Source organism: Crocodylus siamensis, chromosome 5 (assembly GCF_052110815.1).
Source record: "Crocodylus siamensis isolate JL-2025a chromosome 5, ASM5211081v1, whole genome shotgun sequence".
Taxonomy (NCBI): Eukaryota; Metazoa; Chordata; order Crocodylia; family Crocodylidae; genus Crocodylus; species Crocodylus siamensis.
The window spans coordinates 106,738,826-106,754,192 of NC_143399.1; positions in this window are offsets into that span (position 1 = coordinate 106,738,826).

Here is a 15,367-nt window from a genome sequence, read left to right on the forward strand (position 1 = left end):
AATGGATTTGGGATGCTGCTGCAGCAGTTCAGCTGGCACAAGGTGTAGTGTCCCCAGGCTGGGCCCCAGAAGCTCCAGAGAGTGAGTAGCCCCGAGCTGCTTGCCAGGGCAGTTTTTTGTATGGATACAGCCAGGACAGGGCAGCTTTTTATACTGCTGGGGACAGCACAGGTGCTGGCCCCTGGCTCTAGCTCCCCCTGGCTGCGGATCCAGGAGGAGCCAGGCAGGGTTATTTTGCCCCAAGCGGCACAATTTGCTCCACACCAAAGTGCATGCCTGAGCACATGTGCTGAGGCAAAAAGCCCTGGCTCAAATTTGCACTGTTTCTATTTAAGCTGCTGCAAGCGCACATGCTTGCATGTGTGGACACGCCCTAAAAGTTTATTTTTAAAACTAACCTATGGATGTAATCAACAGAAAAGCCAATGGTATACAGTTTCACAATAGTAAAGCTATTGATATTTTATGGCTGGCATCTTCTTTGAATGCTGGAGAAATGTTTTGTTCACAATTACCTATTCAGAAGTTGCCTCTAACTTCATACAACTAGTGTTATTAAGGTGATTGAAATAAAAGCTCGAAATTTTATTGTTCATGAGTCCATGATTTACATATGTACCTGTAACCATGGCATGTTGAGCTGGGTCAAACCAGCTGTGGCTGGCAGGGGGTCCAGGGAGTCAGCCTGCCAGCCCAGGGCTGCTCTGGCCTGGCCCAATGTACTGTGGAGGGGCTGGATGGGGCACTAGGATGCTTCAGTGTGGGGCTAGCCAGCAGGTAGCTGCCACACTAAAGCACCCTCATGTCCCAGTCAGCCCTGTCAGCATTGACACCTGCATTGCAGCAGAGTAAATTCTTTCATAGGAGGCTATGTGTGTTTAGTTAACTCTGTTCTAATAGCACTGCATGTACAGACATTGTCATTTTACTACAGAGCTAATTAAGCAATTCTATAAGGAACATATTGTATAGATGTTCCCACTGTGACCTTCTTAACCACAGTGATACAGATTTCTTCACCCACCTAATCCCACTGAAATATCAGCATTATAATCTTGAAACCCCAGATTTTTATGTACCTAGCAGTTTGCATGGAATGTAATGCCCCTGCATTTGAATGTGAACATGTAAACTTCACTTATTCATCCAAGTAGATCAATTCAGCAACTGCTACTTAACTTCTGCATTCAATGACAGGTTGCAAAACTGTGTCCTCCACAAATTGGCGTATGTGTGATTTAGAATAAGGATAAATTACTTTGAAAAAATGTCCCTTAAATGTTGCCTGAATAAATTCCAAACAAAATCTTGACACAACAAAAAAGGTGGAAATAGGGGGAACATAGTGACTTAGAAATTTATAAGGAATGAAAATATCTTTGAGAGAGGCAACAGGGGATCTAAGATAGATTGAGATAAATAGTGATGGACTGGAAACAGAAACGAGTTTATCTAGGTGAAATTTGATTATTCTCTTTCCACCTATATATTAGAGAAGCCAGCAGTGAAGTCTGTTACATTGGAAAGTCTCACTGACAAAGGCTGGTGAGTTTTAATACACATATTCTTTTTCTGGTCTTCATAATTAAATATATTTTGACACACTTATTATGGATTTGTGGTTTAACCTTGCCTTATTTATAAGTAGAATTTTTCAAAGATGGAGTCAGAATGGTAGATTTTAACCAGGCGAGCTTCTGTGGGTAGATGTGATATGTTTTATTAGACAAACTAAATAGATGGAAAAAAAATTGTTTTGCAAGCTTTCAGGCACAAATGCCCCTTTTCAGGGATAGGGACACTCTGATGGTGTTAACCATAGGATTTTGCATTCTATGTCTGCTCCCTATTCAGATATTTAGTACCATAGCAAAGAAGTTTGGTGCTCAGAACAAAGCCCACAGTGGCAGCCGCCTTCACCCCATGCACAGATCTGGAGGCACATGCCCCCTATATTTGCCTAGGAGTGCACAAAGTGGCAGAAGAGGCCCTCCCCTCAACCCTGCACCCCCCCCCCCCACTCAAACAAGTCATTCGTGGCTCTGTCTTGTGCTCCACACCAGCTGGGCAGCATCTGTTAGTGCCCCTTCACTTCAGTGAAGTGGGATGGTTCCCACCCCTGCACCCCCTTGCTACAGTACTGCAGATATTTACCAGTATGGCAAGCACAAGTAAACACCTTTCATGAATTAGGAACCAAAAGAATCATATAAGGGTTTTTTTTGAAAAATCTATATAAATTACATCTCTTATTCTGAAGGCCAGATCCAGAAGCCCGATTGTGGGAGTTGGTAGCTCACCCATGTCAAAATTTTCAATTACAGCCTACAAGAGAAGAAGGCAGATGGAAACGATGATCTGAAAGCTTTTGAAGTGGAACAGGCAATAATTCATAAACCATAGAGTGGAGATGATGATGATTATGACAAAAAGTTTATAAACAATAAAATTCAAATTAATCTTTTACAGTAAAGCCGGGTTCAAGTAGCAAACATATATTGGCATTACTTTTATTTGTCTTTTACTTTCTGAGCTATTAGCATATGCTTGCTTCCCATTTTCAAGATTTTCTGTGTAACCACATAGACTAGATTTAAAAAAAAATGAAATTAGAATTGTCTAGAAGTTTTCTGGAGAAGTTGTCTGTGAGTGTTTTACTTCATCTAACTACCCTGAATGGAAGAATGGCTCTAGGATTTTAAAAGATAAGGTGAACAGATTTCGGTCCTTGAAAACTTAAAAAGAAAAGTTTATCTAAATGAGTTAGATTATTGTCTTTCCACCTATATACAAGAGAAGTCAGCAGTGAAGTCTGTTACATTGGAAACTTCACAGTCAAAGGCTGGTAAGTTTTAATATATAATTTCTTGTTCTGGTTTTTATATTTAATTATAGTGTGACCATTTAATATGGATGTGGGGTTTAACCTTGGTTTATTTGAACAGTAGAAATGATTAGAAAGGCAGTCACAAGTTCAAATTCTTAGCATAAGCTCATATTTTTACAATAGGCAGCTTGATAACATTTGGTTAAATTCAAGAATAATGGTCTGCTATCCTTGCCAAAGATGGCTCCAACTAAGTCAGTACATGCAGATTCATGTATATGTATTATGCCTCAATGTAGAAAGCCACATACTGCCTGAACACTAAAATCTACCCATATGATGACCATTGAAGTAACCTGCTACCTGAGGCTATAGTTGCTTCTTCTTGCTGTATGTATAAAGCCAGCTAGAGCTAAAACTAAGTGTGGAAACAGGCATCACCCAGTATTGTTCCACCATACAAGTTTTTAACTGTAGCACAAAGGGAAAGCAAATAGATGTCCATGCTCTTCATTATGCTGCTAATGCCCAAATGTGTGGCCATGACAAAATCGGTAGTAATTTGTGCTGTGAACTTCTATTTGCTTTATGATGGGAGACTGCAGGCACCCCAGAGCTGCCTGCACTTTCCAGTTGGGCAGGCACTTCTTGGAGTTGAGGGGCATGATCCTTTGTGCCCCAGGAATTTCTGCCAGGATTTGAACCCTCAAGTGCTGGGAATGCCTGCCCTGCTTTCCCTGCTTCCAGAGACAAACCCCAAAGATTACAAGGAATGGATCTCTGGAAGTGGGAAACATGTCAACCATTCTCCTGCATGATCAACAGTAAGGGCAATGAGTGATGCATGTTTTGCCCATAAGTTCATGCCTTTTTCAGCCACAGTGTTTAGTGACACCTTGGGAATAGCTTTCAAATTTGGAAGCAATTTGAAACATAATGTGAGAGGGGAAAAAACAGCAAACGGGGGTTTTCCCCACTTTCCCTCACATGGCAAGTGGAGAAGTACCAGCATGAAAGGCTGCAGCATGGCAGTTCTGCAGCAGCCTGAGCCTGTGAATTGGAAAAAGAAGGGGTGGAGCTCAGGGGGAGAGCGGGCCAGAAGTGGAGCAACGTGGTATGAGTCGGAGAGGGAAAGGTCCAGAAGCAGCAAGAAAACACCGCAAGAAGAGCGGCGCCTGAGAGAAGAGGCTTGGAGCGGCTTGCAGGAGGGGCAGAGCCACTGATATTCCCCAGCAGACTGGGATGAAAGCAGCAAGCCAGCACACAGCTAGAGTGAGCTGCTAACAGTGTGGAGCAGACCCTCACGAGAAGGTCATGCCAAGAAGTCACACATGGCTTGCCCAGAGAGCTGAGTTTGCTGTTTGCTCTGGTTAAGAGTGGCTGGGATGAGACAGCAGAAGAGCCCAGTGGAGAGCTATGGAGGAACCCAGAGCACAGCCAGACCTGGCAGCACTGGGAATCTGAGGTACCTCTCTGGGATGAGTGGGGACAGGAGCTGGGAGGTGACATGAAGCCAGATGGGAAGGCCCCATATGGCACTCTATCTGGCCAGAGTCAGGAAGTGAGCTAGCTTGAAGTTCCCTTGAAGTTCCAAGGCCCTAGAGTCAAGGTGGGGCTTGAAGCCCCAGACAGCACCAAGGGTAGGGTTTGGCAACCAAAATGAAGGGACCCAGGAGAAGGCCCTATCAGAATTGAGGGGCACAGCAAGATGCTGATGAACCCTAGATTTCAGCTTGTGATAATAACCCATTATCCATAAGAGTATCCCAGCAGTGGCTGGATCTTTAAGGTCAATACATCCTGTCATCAGGGCTGGGCTGATGTAGCCCAGCCATTCCCCTGGTGCTGTCTGCAGGAAGGTGGGGGGGAAGGAGGGGGAGTGAGCTCTGGACTGGGGTTTGCCTAGCCTGAGCTGGAGCCTGGTGGGTGGATTGGAGCCCCATACCTCATGTTCCCCCCAGTCTTCCTCCTCCAGCTCAGGCCAGGCAAATCCCAGCCCACAACTCATTCCTTTTCCCTTCGCCCTTCCTGTAGAAAACACCACAGCAGGGAGAGATGGAGGCAGGGCTAGGGAAGAGAGGTTGCAGGCAGGCTTCTCTACTAGATTGACTCCAAAGTGAAGCTTGATTTGTGCTCCTCCCCCCACCCCAACCCAACAGGTGAACATCTTTTGGGTCGGGGGCCACTCTAATTCATGGCACTTTAGTCACAGACAGTAGTGCAGCTCCCCGATGTAACTTTGCAGGAAGTGCCATGAGTTACAGCAATCCCTTGGACCCTGTTGCTGTTTGCTGTTATAATGAGGGTTCAGACTGTTGTGGGATTAGGTCCTTTTAAAGCTCTCTGCAGCCATTCACTTCTGTAAGAGCATGGTTGTAGAGCACTTTCAGTGGCCAATCACATGACAAAATGTCACTTACATCAGTGTCCATTAAAGACAGACATGGTATATCTGTCAGCACCCTCTAAAGTCTCCACCCACATTAGAGTGAAAAGATCAGGATAGATATCAGCCACAGAGTGGGTGGCATCCTTCTTTCCCTGTTCCTTTGAACAGGGAATGCTTTATATTCCTTTGAACCACTGAGTAATTCATAAAGGATGATTTGCTGGAAAGGATTGAGCTCTCTGTCTTTAGAATATGTAATTGAGATGGAATTTGGATATGAAATGCAGTCTGTACTTTAGTGTACCCCCACTACACTGCACTTTCCTACTGTGTTATGGAACAAAACTTAGAAGGGAGGTATAAATCAGATTTCCAGTAAAAGTTATAGACCTACTGTGTTATCTTCACTGAATACTAATACATTTGGAATTAAAGAGCTCTCCATAGATTCTTGATATTGACAGAAAATTGCCTATGAGTAATGATATCAAGGAATGCTTTTAATATAATTGCTATAATGTCTGTATCACCCCTGCTAATGACTAGCCAAATGTATGTTCCACAAGTAAAATATCTCTTTGACTAGCTCTAACAAGCACAAGTGTTTTCTCTGTCTGTATTAAAGCAAGCTAGCTTATTTATAACATATTATATGGATGTTATTTTCTCTTACCCATAGATATTTTCCCAAATGCTTCTGAACAGAAATCTTCCCAAGTACTCTTTTAGCAGTACATCAGTAGAAGACTTTTTTTCCTATCTTTGCAGTAGCTATTCATATGCCCATACTGTACACTATATAGTATACAAGAACACAAATGATTGTTGAAACAGATAAGGGCCAGGTAACCAGAACTGGTTGGAAACCAGAGTCACCATTCTGTGAGAAATTCTGACACTTTCCTCCTTCTGTGGAAAATTCTAAAATTTTCTTTCTTCTTTTTTTTATTGGAATCAGAAAGAAATACTTACATGTAAAACTTTAGTACAAAACAGAAATTCAGGGAAAGAATTATCTGAAAGAGTCAGATCTAGTACTTGAGTCAAATCACACTGAAAATCAGAAATTATTTCATTGGAGGTATTTACATATGAATTTACACTGGCTTAAATTTACTGAACAGTAAAATGGAATAGGCCTGTGTCTACACATGCAAGCATTAAAGCACATTAACACTGTATGTGGACTAACTTGGGACTGAAGTTAGTCCCAAGTCAGTCCACACACATAGTATTACTGTGTAGTACACATGTGTTACTGTGCAGTAACTAGCTGCAGGTGTCAAATTTATGCTGGAATTGGCATAAGTCACCATATTTCCTGTGCAGTACAGGCATGCACATATAGATGTGTCCTTGTATTCTGCAGTAATTTTGGTTACTGAACAGTAAAAGTTCATGTGTAGATGCACCCTGTATATCATTATTTTGATTAATTTTATTAGAATTTCAAATTGTATTTAATATATTATACCCAGTATCAAATACAGCATATGGATACAATATTAATTACAATTAATATTTTATAGACCATAAATGTTTAAAAATGAATAAAAAGGAAAAAAAGCACACAGTATTTCTATCTTATTGAAATAAAAGTTTTGCTCATACTCAAAATTAAACATTTAGATATTTTCCCACTGGCAATATTGTCAAAATTAATGCAAAATGTTTTAATTTTTACCAAACGATATTTTCAATGAAAAATGTTCCATTTAAGACTTTCCAGGCATTTCAATATTTGACCTATCATTTCACCTTGCCTCTTTGATATGCCAGGATTTCTTGCTTGTTGTCTTCAGAGTGGTGCTTTAGATATTTATGTTCTGTGTGTATAAAATATCCATTAAAACATATCCTTAGGTTCTGTTTAAGTTTTTAATACCCTTTTACCATACTTTTACCAGACAGAATTGACTGATACTGAGAAGAATCAGTACAACTGCAATTTAAATGGAAACTGGGAAGATTGATAGTTTCTAAATTTAACCTCCTTTTTATACCTCTTTACAAAATTAATGCAATTTTAATGCTTTTTACTCACCCAAGTATTTCAATTAAGTCATTATTTGCAATTTGAAAAGGGGAGAACTGCTCAAATCAAGCAGAAAAAATAAACCCATTTCTTGGTGATACATTAAGTTGTTATATGCTTGCTCAAATTAATATGTTTGCATGATGAGGAAAATGTTTAGTAAAATAATCCATATTTTGTACAGCAATCCCCATTCCAAAATGGGACTGCAACTTGTGCCCTTATTACCAGTTTGAACAGAGAGGTCAAATATTGAATAGACCTGAAAACAATTAACTACAAGGGCAACTTTGAAACATTTGTCCTAGTAAATTTGCATTGCAACTGCTTACATTAGTGGCAGTGATGTCAATAAATGAATTTACAGGTCAGAGGGGGATAAAAAAGAGCAAATTTATATTTTGAGCTTTCATGTTATAATGAAGAATAGTTTATTATAGTTTACCAATGAACAGGCTTTTTAAAGCAATGAGATGAATCCTGGCACTGTTCTTTTACAATTGTTGTGGTTTCTAGTTTTAGAACAAACAGAACAACAAAAGAACTCCTAAAAAGCAAATTCTGTAAATTCCCAACCTAACTAAAAGTAGTTTACCTAAAGCTATTTGAAATTTGTAGATAAGTTTATGCCACTATTTCTTAAAACTTGTCCTATTATGTTTTCCTGCTAAACCTTAAGCTGCTAGGATTATATATGTCCCTTAGCCAAATTCTGAGGTTGGTACTCTGGTTTTCTTCCAATACTATTCAGATAAATTTCAGTCAGCTGGAGTTTTCATGAGAGTACATTCACAGAAGGAGACATGTTGCCTTGGTGGAATGCCTCTCCTGACATTTGTTGTGTTCCAAGTTGTTTTATGAGAGGGATGAATAGGTAGGTAAAAAAACTTTTGAGCATGGGGCTACAGCATCTGGGCTTCCTCAAACGTCCTCCATCAAAACCCACAGGAGAAAGTAGTACAAATTAATATAGCACTATTTTAACTGCCCCTGGTTTATCCTTGCTGTATATTTGACTGAGGTATGGAGAGGAAACTCCAAGGACAGATGAAGATTGTAACTCCCTGCCAGCATATCTGTAATAAATTTACATTGCCTTTGAGCAAAAAAGGGCAGTGGGAAGTATTGTATTCAGAGGAGAACCCAATTTCATACAGATAGGCCAATGTTAATAGGCCATCTTTCCATCAACTGGGGTTTTTGAAGAAGGGAGCTGATACAGATTTTTGGAGAAATGTTTCCCAGATTAAAGGTGTCTGAAATCTCACACACTGTAAATCATTTAGGCCCCCTCTACACATTCTCTCTCTAATGCAATTACCTTTCAGTTGCACAATAAATTTAGATTAGCTATACATGTACATTAGTGGCCATGCCTTAACAAGGTTCAAGCTATGAAGTTATTGCTTGAAAATATGCAATAATGTTTGAGATGGTTTCTATTCAGCTTTGATTTGCATGTGTAGGCAGTCTGAACCTGGGAGACCACAGCTGCTGTGAACTCTCAGGCACTGTGGAGCACAATGCACACCCAGCCAATGAGATGTCCCAGCTGCAGGGGGGTAGAGGCACTCCAGATAGTGGGTAGGAGATGTCAGCTGCTCCAATCTCCCAGCCACCAGGTACTTCGCATATCCCCACAACTGGGAGACCACAGAAGTGCCCTATGGCTTCAGGGTCTGAAAGTACAGCATCTAATGAGGCTCTTGGTTCTGGCTGTGTGTGGCACAGCCAGGACCAACAGCCCCATCAAGTGCAAGGATTCTTGGTCACAGCTGTGCATGGTCCTCTCAGCTGGGATTCCTCTCAGCAAAGGGGCTCCTAGCCTTGTGAGCTGCCTGTTAATTTAGGGGCAGCCCAGGATCAGGTTTCCCCTATACTGGTGATAAGGGGATCTAAGGCAGGGGAAGGCAATTATTTTGGGCAGAGGGCGACTTAATGAGGTTTGGTGAGCTGTTGAGGGCTGCATGGATTGCCATATTGGGACTGCCCACCCTTAGCCCTTGAACTTTTCCACTGGAAGTCTCTCCCCGTGTCCCCCAGAAATAGTCCTTTAGGGGAGAGGGGTTGCCACCTTAGAACCAGAAAAAAACAAATCATACACTAAAAGTTAAACACTTATTACAGTGGAGTCACATCGTATGCAGGGGTTAGGTTTTAAAGTCAGCGCATAAAGCAAAAATTGCATATAGTCAAAATTACGGAGAGCAAGTCATAGACGAAGTGGCTGGCTCTGGTTCAGCTCAAGAAGTTGATTGCATAGCCTCATCTTCTGCTGGTTGTTTTTTCTTGAAAAACATGGTGATCGGCAACTGTCGCTGTTGCCTCTTGAGCTGCTCAAACTTTTCTTGGTACGGTCCCGAATTGTCCATAATACTATATGTGATTTTGAGGCTTCGTTCCATAGAGGGATCATATTCAGAAATTAAATCTTTCAAGTGTTTTGCTGCTTGGAACACTTCAGCAAATTTATGAAGATTCCAACTTGCTGGCTCTTTCTGTTCATCATCATCATCTTCATCATCTGTAGATTATTTTATTAATTCCTCTAACTCTTCATTAGTCAATGTTTCTCTATGGCTCTCAATTAATTCTTCATTTTTTTCCTCGAGGATGTCGATGAAGTCATCACCAACCACTTGCCTGGCCACCTGAACAATGCGTTTCACTTCTTTGTCAAGGGTCGGAAAACCCTTAAAATCATTCATGCATTCTTTCCATAGGTTTCGCCAACATGCATCGACTGTTTCAGGCTTGATTGCATCCATTGCCTGTTTAATATAAGTGATGCAATCGTTAATGTTGAATGACTTCCAACACTCCATCACATTGAGATTGGGATCAGCAACCATAGCGCTACATATCTGTGAGAACATAAGCCTCGTGTACGTGGCCTTGAAACAGCGAATCATGCCTTGGTTGAGGGGTTAGAGGATGGAGGTGGTATTGTGGGGGAGAAAGATGACTTCAATGTCATTATACACAAACCAGAGTGCTTCAGGGTGACCAGGAGCATTGTCTATGATCAGCAACACTTTGAAGTCAAGTCCTTTCTCTTCGAGGTACTGCTTGACCTCCAGAATGAAACACTTATGGAACCAATCCAGAAATAATGCTGCCACCACCCAAGCCTTTTCATTTGATTGCCAGAACACAGGCAGGAGATTTTTGTTCTTGCCTTTTAGGGCATGGGGATTTGCAGCCCTGTAGAGCAAGCGTGGCTTTATTAAATGACCAGCCGCATTGCCACAAAACAACAAAGTCACACGATCTTTAGCTGCTTTGAAGCCAGGGGCTTGTTTTTCTGATTTCAAAATGTAAGTGCAGTTGGGCATTTTTTTCCAGAAGAGCCCAGTCTCGTCAGCATTAAAAACTTGTTCCAGAAGACAGCCCTTTTCTTCTATGATTGTCTTTAATTGTTCAGGGTAGGCTTTTGCTGCCTTTTCATCGGCAGACGCAGCTTCACAAGTAGTCTGCACGTTTTTGAGGTTGAAGCGGTTCCTAAAACTGTTAAGACAACCTTGGCTGGCTTTGAATTCCTTCTCATCAGAAGGCTGTCCCTCTTTGGGAGGTTTTAACAGCGCGTAGAGGATAAGAACCTTTTCTCTCAATGTGTTGTCATCGATAGGCACACGTTTACAGTTCATGTCTTCCAGCCATAAGTTTAATGCCTTTTCAGTCTTCACTGAAGTCTTATCATGCACTTGGCTCATCACCTTAGCAGTTATTGGAGCACTTGATGCCACGGCTTGATGAATTTCTCTCTCTCGAATCTTGATGGCAGGGATGATAGATTCGTTGTGGCCATATTTACGCACCACGTTGGAGACTGACATAAGGTTTCTCAATAAGTCCAACGCAGCCAGTTTTTCTGCCAGCATTAGAACAGATCACTGTTTCTTCAGTTGAGCACCAGATGAAATACTCAGCTTACGTTTAGGGGCCATGTTGTATGAAAAATAGGTATCTTTAAACACTAGAATCACACTCAGCACAGCAAGATGCTCACACTATGAGAGGCACGCAGGAACTGAGACTGACTGAGGGAACAGCAGATTCACATCTCCCATCTCACGCTCACTCTGGGGCATACACTTATTGAGTGGAATGGAGGGCAGAATCTCCCACACTATTTAAATTATAGTTTTTTTCTTCTTCTTTTTTTGCCGAGCACATATTGTTGAATTTGTGTAAGTGAAATGCGTGTATGATGAGACTCCACTGTATAACATTTTAGTTGTATTACCAAAAATAATTTTGGCATGATTTGTGTTTGTATACTATATATAGAGGTACTTGCATAATAACTCAAAATAAATGTTATATTGTGTGTGTACGGTGGGGTGTGGGTATCTGTGTGGAGTGGGCATGGGAGGGTGTTAGGAGGTAAAGGGGGAGTTTGTGAGTTTATGTGGCTGTCTGTGGGGGCATAGGGTATGTTTAGGGGTTGAATGGTGTTTGTAGGTGTGGGTGTGTGGCTCTGGAACACACTGGTCTCTCCTGCAGTCAACACAGGCAACACTGCAGTGTGTGTGTGTGTGTGTGTGTATGTGTGGAATTTGAAGGAGGGTGAGAATGGTGTGGGGACTGCTCCCACACCTCCCCCATGATGCAGCAGCAAGCAAAGGCACTGGTGCGTGGCTCTGGCCAGCACTGCACATCACAGTGAAGAGCACAGCCTCCTTTGGACAGTCTCTATTGCCAGCATGCCCCAGAACTCATGCAGCAGGAAAGAGAGGCCCCAGGTGCTGGACCTGGCTGCCTTCCCTGCCCCAGCTGGCTGCCATGCCTGGGGCTTCCCTCCTGTGCCATGCAAGTGCAGGGGTGCTGGCCATACAGACTGTTTTACAGGTGCTGCACTCCTTGCAGTGATGTGCATCACTGATCGGAGAGAGGCATCAATGCTAAGCATGAGCACGTTGCCCCCCCCCCACTGCTGCTACTAAAGTCACTGCTTGCAATGGGGGGAGTGTAGAAGAGGTCCCCACACTCTCTCTCACACCCTCATGCTTCCCAGCCAAGCTCCATGATACCCCTCTGGGTGTGGGATCCATTCTGGAGCCAGCCCTAGTCCCAAGCCCTAAGCCCCACACCCACTTCCAGCTTCCCTGCCTTCTGCCCAGAGGGAGCAGGACAACCAGGAAGACTGCACCATCAGCCCTGCCCTGTGTTAGTGTGGACCAGGTTCTTCATTCCATAATGGTAGGAGTGAGGTATAATAGGGTACATTGGGGGTAGATATAGATGCTTCACTCACACCTTCATGGGTGGAAGGGCTGGGCAAGGCACAATTCGTTGGTGGGCTGTGGGTCACACGAAAGTGCATGGTGGGCTGAATCCAGCCCGTGAGCCATATTTTGTCCACCCCAATATAAGGCAATGTCCCACAAACTCACCTCCAGCTGTGAATGTGTAAAGGAGGCCTTTGCATTTCAAAATAATAAGGATACAGTCCATTGCCAGATAATCCCCCTCTCAACTAATTTGAGCCCTGGCTAGATGCCTTATGTGGGAAAAAGAAGTTGCTTATGTTATATAACAGATCCGTGGCCATAGGGTGGCCATGATGCTCCCTGGTGACCATGCAGCCCCTGCCCAGCTCAGGCTCAGCTGCAGCCCTTCCCTTGAATTTCACTCACCACACCTTGATCTTAATAAAGGTTATAGAAGGGAGGGTTCTTGTGGGCTCTATGTGAGCGTGAACCTGTGTCAATCCCCACTGGGATCTTCCTGGGTCCCCACCATCACAGCTCCACACCTGCATACTAGCAGGCCTTCTCAGCCTGCCTATACCTCTGACAGGCACCTGTTGCCTAAGGGATTCCTTGCAAGGCTCCTTACATCCCCTATACCATGCCCTAAGCTTCATGGGTATTCTCATCCTCCATGTTGCCTAATTATGTTCTCAGCCCCCTTCAGCCTTTGAACCTCCCTGGTCCCTTATACAGCACCTTCTCCAGGCCCCTGGACTCTCTGTGGGCTCAAAATTAAAATAAAGGCCTCTTGCCTGAAAACCTCAAAAAGTTATGTCCTCAGGAGGCTTGCCTCTCCACCCAGGCCTGCAGAGTTGTCTTTATAAATTGCAGTACCTTCAAGAACCCTGCTGCCCACAGCTCCTGACCCCATGACTGCCAGGCAGAGACCACCTGACCAGTTCAGGCTCTGGGCTTATATATATCCAGCCTGAACCCTCTTCTGGTCAGGTGATTCTTTCATTAGCCCCCTGCAACACCTTCAAGCATCCTCATCCCACTACATGGTAATGTAACTAGATGGGGGTGAGAGCTGCAACAGCAGTGGCCTACGTACATGGAGGTAAAACTCCCTAGAACTCCCAACTCAGCTCCCACAGCATCTTTTCCCAAAGTGTCAGAACACCTAGTTGTTCCTCTGGGGGCCCCTTTACACGTTTACAATTAAATGGATAATTTTGCAATTACCTTAAGACCAGCAACACATGCAAAGTAGCTATCAAACAATAAAGAGCTCCAACCAGCTATGAAGTTAGACTCTATATTAGAAAAATTAGAACATATGTACTAACTTTGTAGCTGGTTGCTGTCAAGCTTTAACTTGCACATGTAGCAGGGTCTCCCTTGTGGTTGGGAGCCCTGACAGCTGATGCGGTTCCCAGCTGAAGGGCGGCACAATGCCCAGCTAGGGCTGGGAGTCCCAAAACTGAGGGAACTGTCAGCAGCACAGATGCTAGATGTTAGGACCCAGCTGAGTACTGGCAGCCAGGGGGTGTGGCTCTCTTGAAGGTGCATGGGGCACCCCTGAGGCTGGGAGCCCCACAGCTGAGAAAGCTCCCAGTTTTGGAAACTTGCTCCTTGCTAGTTTAGGGGGAGCCCAGGATAAGGCTTCCCCTATACCAGCTATAATGTGCAATGGGTTCTAATGCATGATGCCACAATCATGCCTACTGCCATGCATGTGTGGCATGGCAGAAGGCACAATTGTGTAGATCATGTGTTAGATCCCATCACACCTTTACCGGTAGTTGTAGAAGGGCCCTGACAGCTTAGGTGTCCTCTGAGTCTAATTGCCAATTATATGTAGCGCATCAGATATGATAGATCAATAGTTTAGTCTAATAAGGTAAATTTCTATGCCTCTATTAACTGTTCTAGAAGTAGTAGAGATAATTCTGAAATAGCCAGGATCCGGACAACTTCTCAGTTTTAAATATTTAGAATAAGCACATCATTAGGCATCAGTTTGGATATCCTTGGGGGTTATGACTTAATTAAGCTAAAGTGACATTCATGATCAAAGGCTATAAGGTAAGATGATACCAAAGTAAAAACGAAGAACAAAAGAGAGATGGCTTGGGGTGAGGGAAGTGCTGTAACTGCTGTTAGAATTTTAACATTTATTCTTAATTCCTTCAATAATACTAGTCTTAGTTTATATATTTTAAATGGGCTTTTCCACTCTTCCTTCCCTAGGTCTAAGAAAAAAAAAAGAGAGAGAAAGAACTTTTTGTTTCTTAAAATAACATAAGCATTTGGCTGGGAAATTCACTAAGTGCACTAATTAATGTAATCAAAAGTCTAAGCCATTATTGTAGGCCTGAAATGGACAATTTAATGGACTGAGTTTTATGCAGTTTCTAATGAAAGTTGACCTCTTTCATTAATCAGAATTCAGCATAATACAGCACTGTCTGAATATTGCATAAAATTCTTTACCTGAAGCTGGCAAATAGATTGTGGTTAAAAGAAAGAGGGTAAAAAAAGAAAGTAAAGCAATAAAGAGGGCTGCCTTCTACAGCCTCATAAAATTCCATCACACACATTTATTCAGGTCAGTTATGTGACACAACTCAGTATGTTTTCAAAAAAAGAAACTCTTTCTAAAGGCATAAAGAAGCCCACACTTGGAAGGCACTACTGTATTATATAAGTACTGAAAAATATTAGCTCTTGGCTTCTTAGATCCACACTTCTTCCACTTAATCTTCAGCTAAACAGTTATCAATTAAGGAAAAACTCCTGAGAAGCAGTTCACATCAAAAAAGATTATTTCATGCCTTAGGTGTAAGTGGTCGGATAATAATTTGAAGGTCTTCAGCAATGCCTTGTAATTTAACTAATTTTACTCATTGGTTCTCACA